Here is a 9,816-nt window from a genome sequence, read left to right as displayed (position 1 = left end):
TCCACCCCTCCTCTTGCCCGATCACTGCTCTGCTACTCCAGCCTCGTCTGCTCTGCCTCTGCCCAGACACAGGTACCTCATCCCCAGTCCTCTCTTAATCTAGCACCTTAACCTAGGACTTTGTGGGTAACAGACAGGCATGGGGATAACCCAGGGGATACTCTGACTTTACCAGATAAGGATGTTTCCCTTTTTCTTGGAAAAAAGAATTAACAAATTACTACTGTTAAGTAAATGTTACTAAAATCTATGTGCCCTTTCCCAGAAGATATAACATGCATATTTTAATAAGGGAAGAGAACAAACAACAGCTTCCAGAGGCAAAGGAAACAGATGATTTATTTTCCTCCTTTGAGAGCATAGCTCAAGAGGCCAGGCTTTTGTTTTCAAGTAAGTAATCTCAGATTCATGCTCTACATTCCTGTGCTCCCCTGGGCCTTTGTTCTGACTTCCTTATTTCCCCAGTGGCTGACTGGAACTGTGTTGTAACTGCCCTTTCCCTCTCCCCTTCCATCAGAATTGCCTTCCTAAAACACAGATGTGATTGCTGCACTCTACAGCTTGACGTCTGTCAATGGGTCTCACTGTCCAGATGGCGAGTGGTCTCTACATGGATCCAGAGCCCCTTGATTCAGGCCCTGCATATTTTCCAGCACATCTTTCTCTACTTCTACTTCTCACACTGCATCTAAGGCAGCAGTTCTCAGCATCAGCCCCTCCTGGGAACTTGTTAGAAATACAAATTTGTGGCCTACTTCAGATCTATTCAGTCAGAAACTCTGGGGATGTGGTCCAGCAATCTGTGCTTTAACAAATCTCTAGGTGACTCTGAGGCAACCTAAAATTTGAGGGCCACTCACTTAAGCAAGTGCAGTGTATGCCGTGTGGAATGTCCTTAACCTCTAATGCATCCGGAATTTCCTACTTATCCTTAGAGCATCAATTCAATCATCACTTCTTCCCCATAAAGACATGTCTGTCTTCAGTCGACAGTTTACTACTCCTAGGTCAACCACTCTTACTTGCTATTTCTGTTGTGAACTGTAATGTGCTGTTTTTAAAAATTATTTTAATTTACTGGTCTATCTTCCTGATAAGGCCATGAGATTCTTGGGGGGATGGAGACTCTCTAAAAGGTTGTTTATTTCCTCCCCTGCCCGTCTGTCTCTACGCACATGCACATACACATCTCTTTCATAAAGGAGCACACAGAATAGAAAAGAAAACCACTATTCAAAGTATATGGGCCTCTTCCACCAACAGGCTCTCTTTCTGGCTGCCACATCTGTCTCCCACCACAAAGTGGTGTTGCCAATTTTGCCCTAGATGTCAAAGGAACACAATCATCTTCAGCTCGAAAGAAAAGGGAACCTATTGTCGGAAAGCAGTCAGTTCTTGGTGCTATAGCTACATAATTCCACCTTTAATCTATGGCCCTGTGTTTCTTTTATAAATGGATCAATTGAAGCTGTGGTTCATTGCCCTTTCTCTTCTGTTTGAGAGCTACAATGGCTCTTCAAAAAAACCTTAAGCCACTTCAAGAAGCCTTGAAGTTGCCCGTCGAGGGGCAATTGTCCTCATAGAACGGGGACAGATCCTGACTTTCTTCTATCTGATTGTGCTCTAGGACTCAGGCTTGGGTTAAAGGGGTCTCTGTTATGAACCCAGAAAAGGAGGGTCCAAGGAAAGCCAGGGCAGATGGGAGAGAAGAGATCCTGCATTCACCTTTCTCCAACAAGGTCTCTATAGATATAAAGAGATTGGAGAGTGGCTTCCATGGTGGGCAACCAAAAAAGAGGCTTTCTGTCCATCTGAAAAGGGGCAACCATAAACACTTCTCAATTGGTTCATGGGCCAGGTCCCTTTGTATTTCCTTTATTGGGTGGCTAGAACAATGCCTAGTATGCAATAAATTCTAGGTAAATTGTGTTTGAACTTTTTCAGTTGTAAATTCTAGGATTTATGGGCATTACACTACAAAAAATAATTTACCTTTCTCCTGTAGTTTGGATTTGACCCTAGACTTTCTTGAAAAGTCTTAATTTTAAAAGATAGAAGCAAAAAGCCTGCAGCTGCAGTGCAGTTTTTCTCCAGGCCAGAAGCTCTCCTATAAACCATTTGATGAAGTAGCAGATGGCAAAGTTACAACCTTTGTAGCTCCAAGACTTAATAGAAGCCATGATCAACTACAGTAATGGACTGTCTTGTAACCCAAATTGATGCTTTTATTGTGCTGTGAATGGGCTTGTCACTTGTTCTGCTTCTTTGTTAATTGTGACAAAAATCACTATAATTATACATTCCGAACAATAAATCTTTGGTCAATATCCTTTGGATATAATTTGTATGACTGAATACACTGTTCTGACTATCACTTTAAGAACTAAAAAGAAAGGAAAGAGATGACTGACAAATCCAGGGCATTTCTGAATAAGCATGAATTGGATTATAATGGACTGCGGTGAGAGTGCTAGGATATGGTGAGATACTTTATATTCAGCAGAGCTCATCTGGGTCCTGGCAGTCAAGAATTCTGGGACATGGATTTTCTTCAGTAAAACTCTTAATTTATGCCCGTAATAGGCCGATTAAGGATGTGGCAGTGGAGTGATATGATTATCAGCTCGGCTTCTTCAGGCTGAAGTTATAGATCCCATGAGCCACATATTCTGTTTCTGTGTGATGCTGCCTGGATGTGGTCCCTGTGCATATATGAGGAGTGAATGGACGCCCTCCTAGTGGAAGGTACCTGAGATTAATAGAAAAGCCTGCCTTTGTCAGGTATTATAATCAGGAAGATGAAGGTTTCCTCTGGAATACAGTTTTTGCTTCTACTTCCAGGATGCTGCAATTAAAAGCCTGAACAGAGGATGGGGACGTGAATAATGGGCAGCCCGGCATTAGCACAACACTCCATTCATCATTGCTGAAGGGCAAATTCATAACCCTCAAAATGATGCCAGGAACAGAGAAGGGAAGGAGAAGTACAAGCTCCTTGGAATGGTGATTTAGCTCTAAGTGGAGGATGGAAGAGTCTCCATAGTAGAAGGGACCTTTAACATAGATAATGATATTTATCATCTGACCCTTGTAGAGAGTTGATTAATCACATAATTGTTTTTTCAGACAGGCGTTTGATTTCACTGCCTGCTGATTGAGGGCCATCTATAGGACCAGTGTTGAGTGGAAATTGGTCTCATATTGCTAGTCAGAGCCAATCCCTTTATTTCATATCCTCTGTACCCTTCTTTAATGGCAACATACTTTCATCATATTATTCATTTATGGTTTGTAGGTGGAGGCTGTGGATTTGACTTTGTTTCCCAAACAGTATGGAATATTCTGAAGAAGAATAGAGGGTTGGAGACCTCTAGTTCAGATCAGAAGAAATGGGAAAAGTCTGACTTTGGTGAGGATAGAGAAAGTTCAATTTAAACGAGGTCCCCAACCAAGGGCTGGGAGAGGAAAGAGGACTCAGATTCCCAGAAGAGGATGGCATAATCTCTGCACCATAATTAGGTATCCATGGGCTCAAGGAGTTCCCAATGGGGATCGTAAGGCAGGAAAACCAAGGCAGAAGTGGTGTCCCAGAGTCTGGACCAACACTCAGGGTGGGGATGGGTGAGGGTAGAAAGGAGAGCTGGAACTGTGGGTTTACCAGTTGGTCCAGTGCAAACCCAGAGTCCTTGAGATCAGGTTGAGGTACAGCCTCTTGGAATCTGAAGCTGCTGCTATACTTTCTGTCTCTGCCACAATGAGCCTGGGCTGTAACTGTGTCATCAAGTATCCAGCTGGGAGGATCTGGGGAAGATCAGGGAAACCAGGCAGGAGCTTCCTGCTTGTGTTACTCTTGGAAGTCTGTCATGGCATCATGGTTTAGAAACCAGAAGAAGGCCTGTTCTGAATAACTGATCATGGATTGGAAAATATGCCTGTGATGATCCAGGCAGTAGGGGATGGGAAAACAGTGGAAAGCTGCAGAATGAGTTCTCAGCTAATTCCACACTCATGCTCCAGGGACAGGTCCTCATACAGGCAGGTGTTGCCCATTGGCCAACACAGCCAACACCCTGCTCTGCTTCAGTTCCTCAGAGGCACAGAATCCTGTCTGTGTCCCCTCTTGTCTTCTGTCTCTAATTCAGTCATGAGATTGTAGAGGATTAGTTACCAAACAGGCGACTTTGAACTTTTTCTTCTTATTGTGGATTCCTTGCACTCAGGGAGCTAAAATGTTATGAAAGCGCAGGATGGCAGCACTCTAAAGGCGAACTGGGCTACAAAAAGTCTTATCTTCTGTTTCTGAGACGTACTATCTTCTTTTTGTTGCCTACTGAGACCTGGAAGCTACTATTTCTGGTGGGACTAAAATCTTCTGTTTCTATTGGTTTCTGTGTTGTGTGGTTCAGTCCTGGTTGGAGCTGAAACTTGAAATAAAACCACACTGATCTGAGCTACACATGCTGTTTCTTAGCCTTCCCCTGATAGAACCTTGTTTGGAGAGAATTATAACTGAAAGGGAAACAAATTCCCTCTGGCGAGAAAGTTGGCTTAGAAATGCTCATTTGGGGAAGCTTTTTTTTTTGTTTGTTTGTTTGCTGCTTAAATAACCCACTGCTATAAATCAATGTTTGTGAGTATTAGGAAAGACCAAGTAAATAAACAAAGCCCTACGTATTTATTGCACACAGAAATGCCCTTGAGATTCTCTAGGGGAAGAAAAGTGAAAGAGGTCATCATTTCCTGCTTAGAGAAAATTAACTGTTTCATTGTTTAGATATAAACCTATTTTTCTTTAAAAAATAGTTGCTACTGAAATCTTGCTAAGCCTGTCCCTCTTACTAGGTCTAACAAGCCTCAAAAATTTTCAGTACAAGTAATTACTATTAGGATGAGTTCTCACCTCAATCTCACTAGGTGGATATAACCACTGAAAAAGAGAAAAGCAGCTCTTGACATGAGGGATTTGGCCTGACATACACAACGTGTTCATGGTGTTCTGTTGGACACGAATGATCTCACAGAACATTGACAGGACAAGGCCACTCTGTGATGGTGGTGAAGGGAGAGAAAAAAACAAGCGAGATGACTTAATAATTTCCTCTAAGCACACACAAAAATAAACCACAAAGATAACAAACATCTCCCTGCTTGGCTAATATAAGTGGCTATCACAGCTTTGGCCTCCATCCATTCCTCTTGACTTACAGTTAAGAGGTAGAGAGATAACCAGTCTAGAATTGCCCCCATTTCCTGAAAGCCTCCTTCCATGGAAAAGTCCCACTTCCTTTAACCCTTCCCTAGCCCATGTCCAAACCCTATAATTGATCTTTTCTTACTCTTTCTTACTGAGATGTCCATGGTTTCCCATGGCATGTATTCTCCTCACTGCCGTAAGCACTGAACACACCTGGCTCATCTGTAGGTTTTTCCTGGTGGTCTTTGGCAGGAGGATATTGACTTTATTCACTGGTTTCTCAACAGCCAGTCCTCCCAGCCTCTCTTTCCTGCAAACATAGCCATAATTCTGTGGCTAAACCCTCTTGGTCTTTAGGAAGGTTGGCTTCAGGATGAAGCCCAGGATGACTGGGGATTGGTTTTTGTAAATGTGGACATGAGAACCAAGTCTGGTCAATGTGACCTCAGGAGAAATAGATTGATTTTTTTTTTTAATCTATAACCGGAAGTACATGCTTTATTTATTTATTTTTGAGAGAGAGAGAGAGAGAGAGAGAGAGAGAGAGAGAGAGAGAGAGAGAGAATATTTATTTTTAGTTTTCGGTAGACACAACATCTTTATTTTATTTTTATGTGGCGCTGAGGATCGAACCCAGCGCCCCGCGCATGCCAGGTGAGCGCGCTACCACTTGAGCCACATCCTCAGCCCAAGAAGTACATGTTTTAAAATGACTATATAGTATTTAGTAGTATGAAAGTCCTTGATTTTTGAAAATGTAAACCATATCATTTATGGTAGAGGGCAAAAACTGAGAAATTTAGTGTATTTGTTTCCTTTCCTTCTTCCCTTCTTTTTTCTTTTTCTCCATTTCCTTTTTCTCTCTTCCTTCCCCATGCTCCTCTTCCTCCTTCTCTTTTAAAAAAATATTTATTTATTTATTTTTAGTTGTAGTTGGACACAATACCTTTATTTTATTTATTTTCACATGATGCTCTGAATCGAACCCAGGGCCTTGCACATGCTAGGCGAGCGCTCTACAGCTGAGCCACAACCCCAGCCCTCCTCTTCCTCCTTCTTGATATGTGGTTCACCAGCACTTCTTTAATGCTTTATTTTTTTCCCTTTCACACAAATTAATGCTGGATCACAATACTCTTTCTTTGAAACTCTGTAGATGTTGCTTCTTTATCTTCTTTTCCCCCTGAAAATTGTAGACCGTTTTATTTTGGGAAGAGATAGATGAGCATGGGAGACTGTCTGTTGCAACTTGTCTAAAGTTCATATTCCACTTCATTCTCATTTATGCCACACTTCCAGAATCTTAAAGAAATATCCAAGATTGCCAAAACACTCTTTCTTCCTACTTCTGCTTAGCACTAATAGCGATGATTACTTGCAAAGAAGTTATTACTGAAATTTTCACTGTGTCTAAAGAACTTCATCCCCTAAGAAGTTTCCATATTTGTCAATAGGATCTGCCACAACTGATGGGAGGGAAGATTCCCAATGACTACAAGGGACAACAGTTACATTTTTTGTTGTTAAGTCCTGGTGGATGTTAGGACAGAAACTGTTGGAACCAACAAAGCAGATTGTGCTCTGCCAAATGACTCTGCATGGTTAACACACACACACACACACACACACACACACACACACACACACACACCTTCAGAGGCAACATTAACACACTGTGGAATTGAAGTCTGACACAAAAAGTAGAAAAATATGCATAGGAATTCACAGCCCAGAAGGAAAGGAGACCTCAGTAGGAACCAGTGGAAACCTGGTTATTTTACATAGCTAATTTTGAGACAAGTCATATTTAGCACAAAAGCAATTATAGCATAAGTAACACTTCCCTCCCACAGCTCCCAAACTTTAAAAAGACTCTTGTCAGTCTTCAGTAACACTGTAATCATTCTTCAAGACAGCAGGAATGTGTAAGGTGGTCCCAAACATTGACATGAATTTTAATCTCAACCAGCTTCACACTCTGAGGATGACACATTTGAAGACTGCCATGGTAGCAACACTAGTAATGTCAGAAATGAGAACTGTGATGAACCAGGCCATAAATATGTTGGGAGAGAGTGGCCAGTCAATAGCCATCTTGACTGGAGCCAGTGAGCGGGTACATAAGAACCCACTTTACAATGTGCTGCACTGATGGAGTGGCCAATATTTAATGCAATTTCCACAGTGAGAATAGATGCCAGTTCAATACTGAAGCCACTAGAGGATGCAATTGGTGTCAAATCCTTCTCCATGATCTGGGTAACTCTTTTTCCCTAAACCCACAGACCAATACAGATTCCATCAAGACCATAGAGTAGAAGCTGTATCAGTGTCACCACTTACAAAGAAATATCTCCTGATCATAAACCAGATACAAAACAATTAGAGGACAAATGTCATTGCTAACATCAATGACTCTGTAGGTGAATGACCTGAAGCAGGCTGTAAGGGTCTGCAGGGACCCAAAAAGGAGACAAACTTCAGATTTTTTTCTGATCATACCATTCTTACAGAGAGCTACTACTTCTTTTTCTGCCATCTATACCCATCTTTGCCTTGACACCCATATTCATCTCAGATGCAAAGTGATGGTCAGACATGACATTGAATTCAACTTTACTCCTTGATGTCTGCATCAGGCCATGCCAGCTCCTCCATTTCTTCACCCTTATGTTAATTTTCTTTGGCACAGAATGAATCTAGGTGCAAGTCACAAATTTCTATGATGTAGGAATCATAGTTATTTTTGCCTTTCAAGCGATTGCCAGCAGAATCTCTCATGCAGTCTCCTACCTTATCCAGGTGTAATTTATGGAACAGCTATTTGTACAAACCAGGATCTTTATGCATGGTGTGATGCTTATGGTGGCCACGGGAGTTTACTTGGTTGCTGATGGCTTGATAGAACTGAACGGGGTACCCATTAGATAGTAGTTGCACTGCATTCTTCATGTTGCTGTCTCTGTTGATCTCTCTCCTCTGATCCATGGCAGGGGAGAGCCTTTCATCCTCTGGAGTTTCCAACAGGTCTCTGAGTTTGAGTGAGACTATTCTGTCCTTCACCACAGCCCAGAGGGGCACAGTGGCAGATTCTACCTCAGAAGCAGGATTCCTATTTAGAATAGTGAGAAACAGCTTTGTTTCTTCATGATCTTTTTTCAAGCTATTCTTTTTTTCCCCATTAAGGGACTTTCAGAAGAACTACACTGCATTTCTTGTTTGATTTTTCTCTTCATCCCAAGACAAAGAACAAAGTGATGAAAGTACAGAAAATATACATCCCACTGAGATGAGAATAAGAACCCTCAGAGGAAGTTTGTCAAAGTCCAGCAATGGTGTTCCAGTATAAATGATGGAAAAGAGGTTTATTCTAACTGTATAGGTATAGAAAGCTGGAAAACACCCAAACCATTAGGAATTGGATCTTCTTTGTGGAGGATGAATGTACAAACAAGGAAGAATAAAATTCCAAACATAATAACAGAAAGCAGTGGAGAGATGAACTAAGACATTACAATCTTTATCAGTTCAAACCACTTGACAGCCTCCTGCCCTTTGCTATGAGGGAGAAACAATGGTTTCACTGACAATAAATACAGGCATTATGGGTCCCAGAAATGGTGAGCTCCAAAAAATGAAGTCCCTGGTTGTCACACAGTGGAACCAAATGGAGCACTGACTGGGAGGAACTCAGACTGTATTTATTATCAGATCTTATGAATATTCTAATTTGAATGTCTGGGTTGATGTGATCTGGAAATGAAGGTTTACAACACATAATATTGGAGATACGTTGACACATAATATACCAGTAATAAAAAATGACAAAATATAATTAAAGCAACAAGTTTGTAACTACAGAATTCTGCTCCTTCAATAATGCAGCCATACTGCAGGGTTTGTGACAGACACAAATGTAATATACTTGCACTGTACCCAAAGCTCTGATGGGGAAGAGTGTCTGCATTAATGATGTAAAATCATCTCCCTCTTCTCTGTAGTTTGTTGCTACAAGTCTTTGACTTTTTTAAAAAATTCCAAACTTGCCTCCTGTAAAACGGAGGAACCACCTTGAGGAGTTCTTGATTCCTGTGTTAGACAGGAATTATCTAACTACTTGGAAACAAGGAGTGCAAGGTCACTGCATTCAGCTTCCTGTGGTGCCTTTGTCACCTGATTCTTTGTCCCAGAAAGAAAAGTTCTTGGTTCCTGTGTTTATCTATTCTAAGAATCTCTTGAACAGGGGAGGGTCCCGGATCCAGTGCCAGAGGCTTATAAAATTCAGGATAAGGAAGGGACGGTTTTATCTGAGAAATACTAAGTCATACTAGAAGTGACCCATGTCTGTTAGAGTTATGAAAACTTGGCCAAATAAAGAGAAAATTTTGTAGGACAGAATCAGAGTTTTAAAAATTAAAGCTAAATAGCAGAAATTAAAAAAATAAGGCTTTCACAGAGACTCCCTAAAAAATAGTACATTAAAAATTAAACTTCTTCATTGTTGTCTCCTTTCTTCCTTCATTTTCTCTATTCTCTTTTCCTACTTTCCCCTTAAATTGAAATGTGATATGTGTCTTAGAAAGTTTTAGTAAATTCAAATTTTCTAAATTTATTTTCTTGAT

At 41.1% G+C, this 9,816-nt stretch overlaps 1 pseudogene; it reads right to left on the bottom strand.

Moving 5' to 3' along the window:
- Window positions 1–7,165: 7,165 nt before the first annotated feature.
- LOC114089317 (sodium-dependent phosphate transporter 1 pseudogene) lies at window positions 7,166–8,759 on the bottom strand (annotated as a pseudogene).
- Between the last annotated feature and the right edge of the window lie 1,057 nt (window positions 8,760–9,816).

The sequence above is a fragment of the Marmota flaviventris genome, chromosome 13, assembly GCF_047511675.1.
Source record: "Marmota flaviventris isolate mMarFla1 chromosome 13, mMarFla1.hap1, whole genome shotgun sequence".
In the NCBI taxonomy this organism is placed as follows: Eukaryota; Metazoa; Chordata; class Mammalia; order Rodentia; family Sciuridae; genus Marmota; species Marmota flaviventris.
The sequence above is the reverse complement of the archived record's forward strand: the minus strand, read 5'-3'. Positions and strand labels throughout refer to the sequence as shown.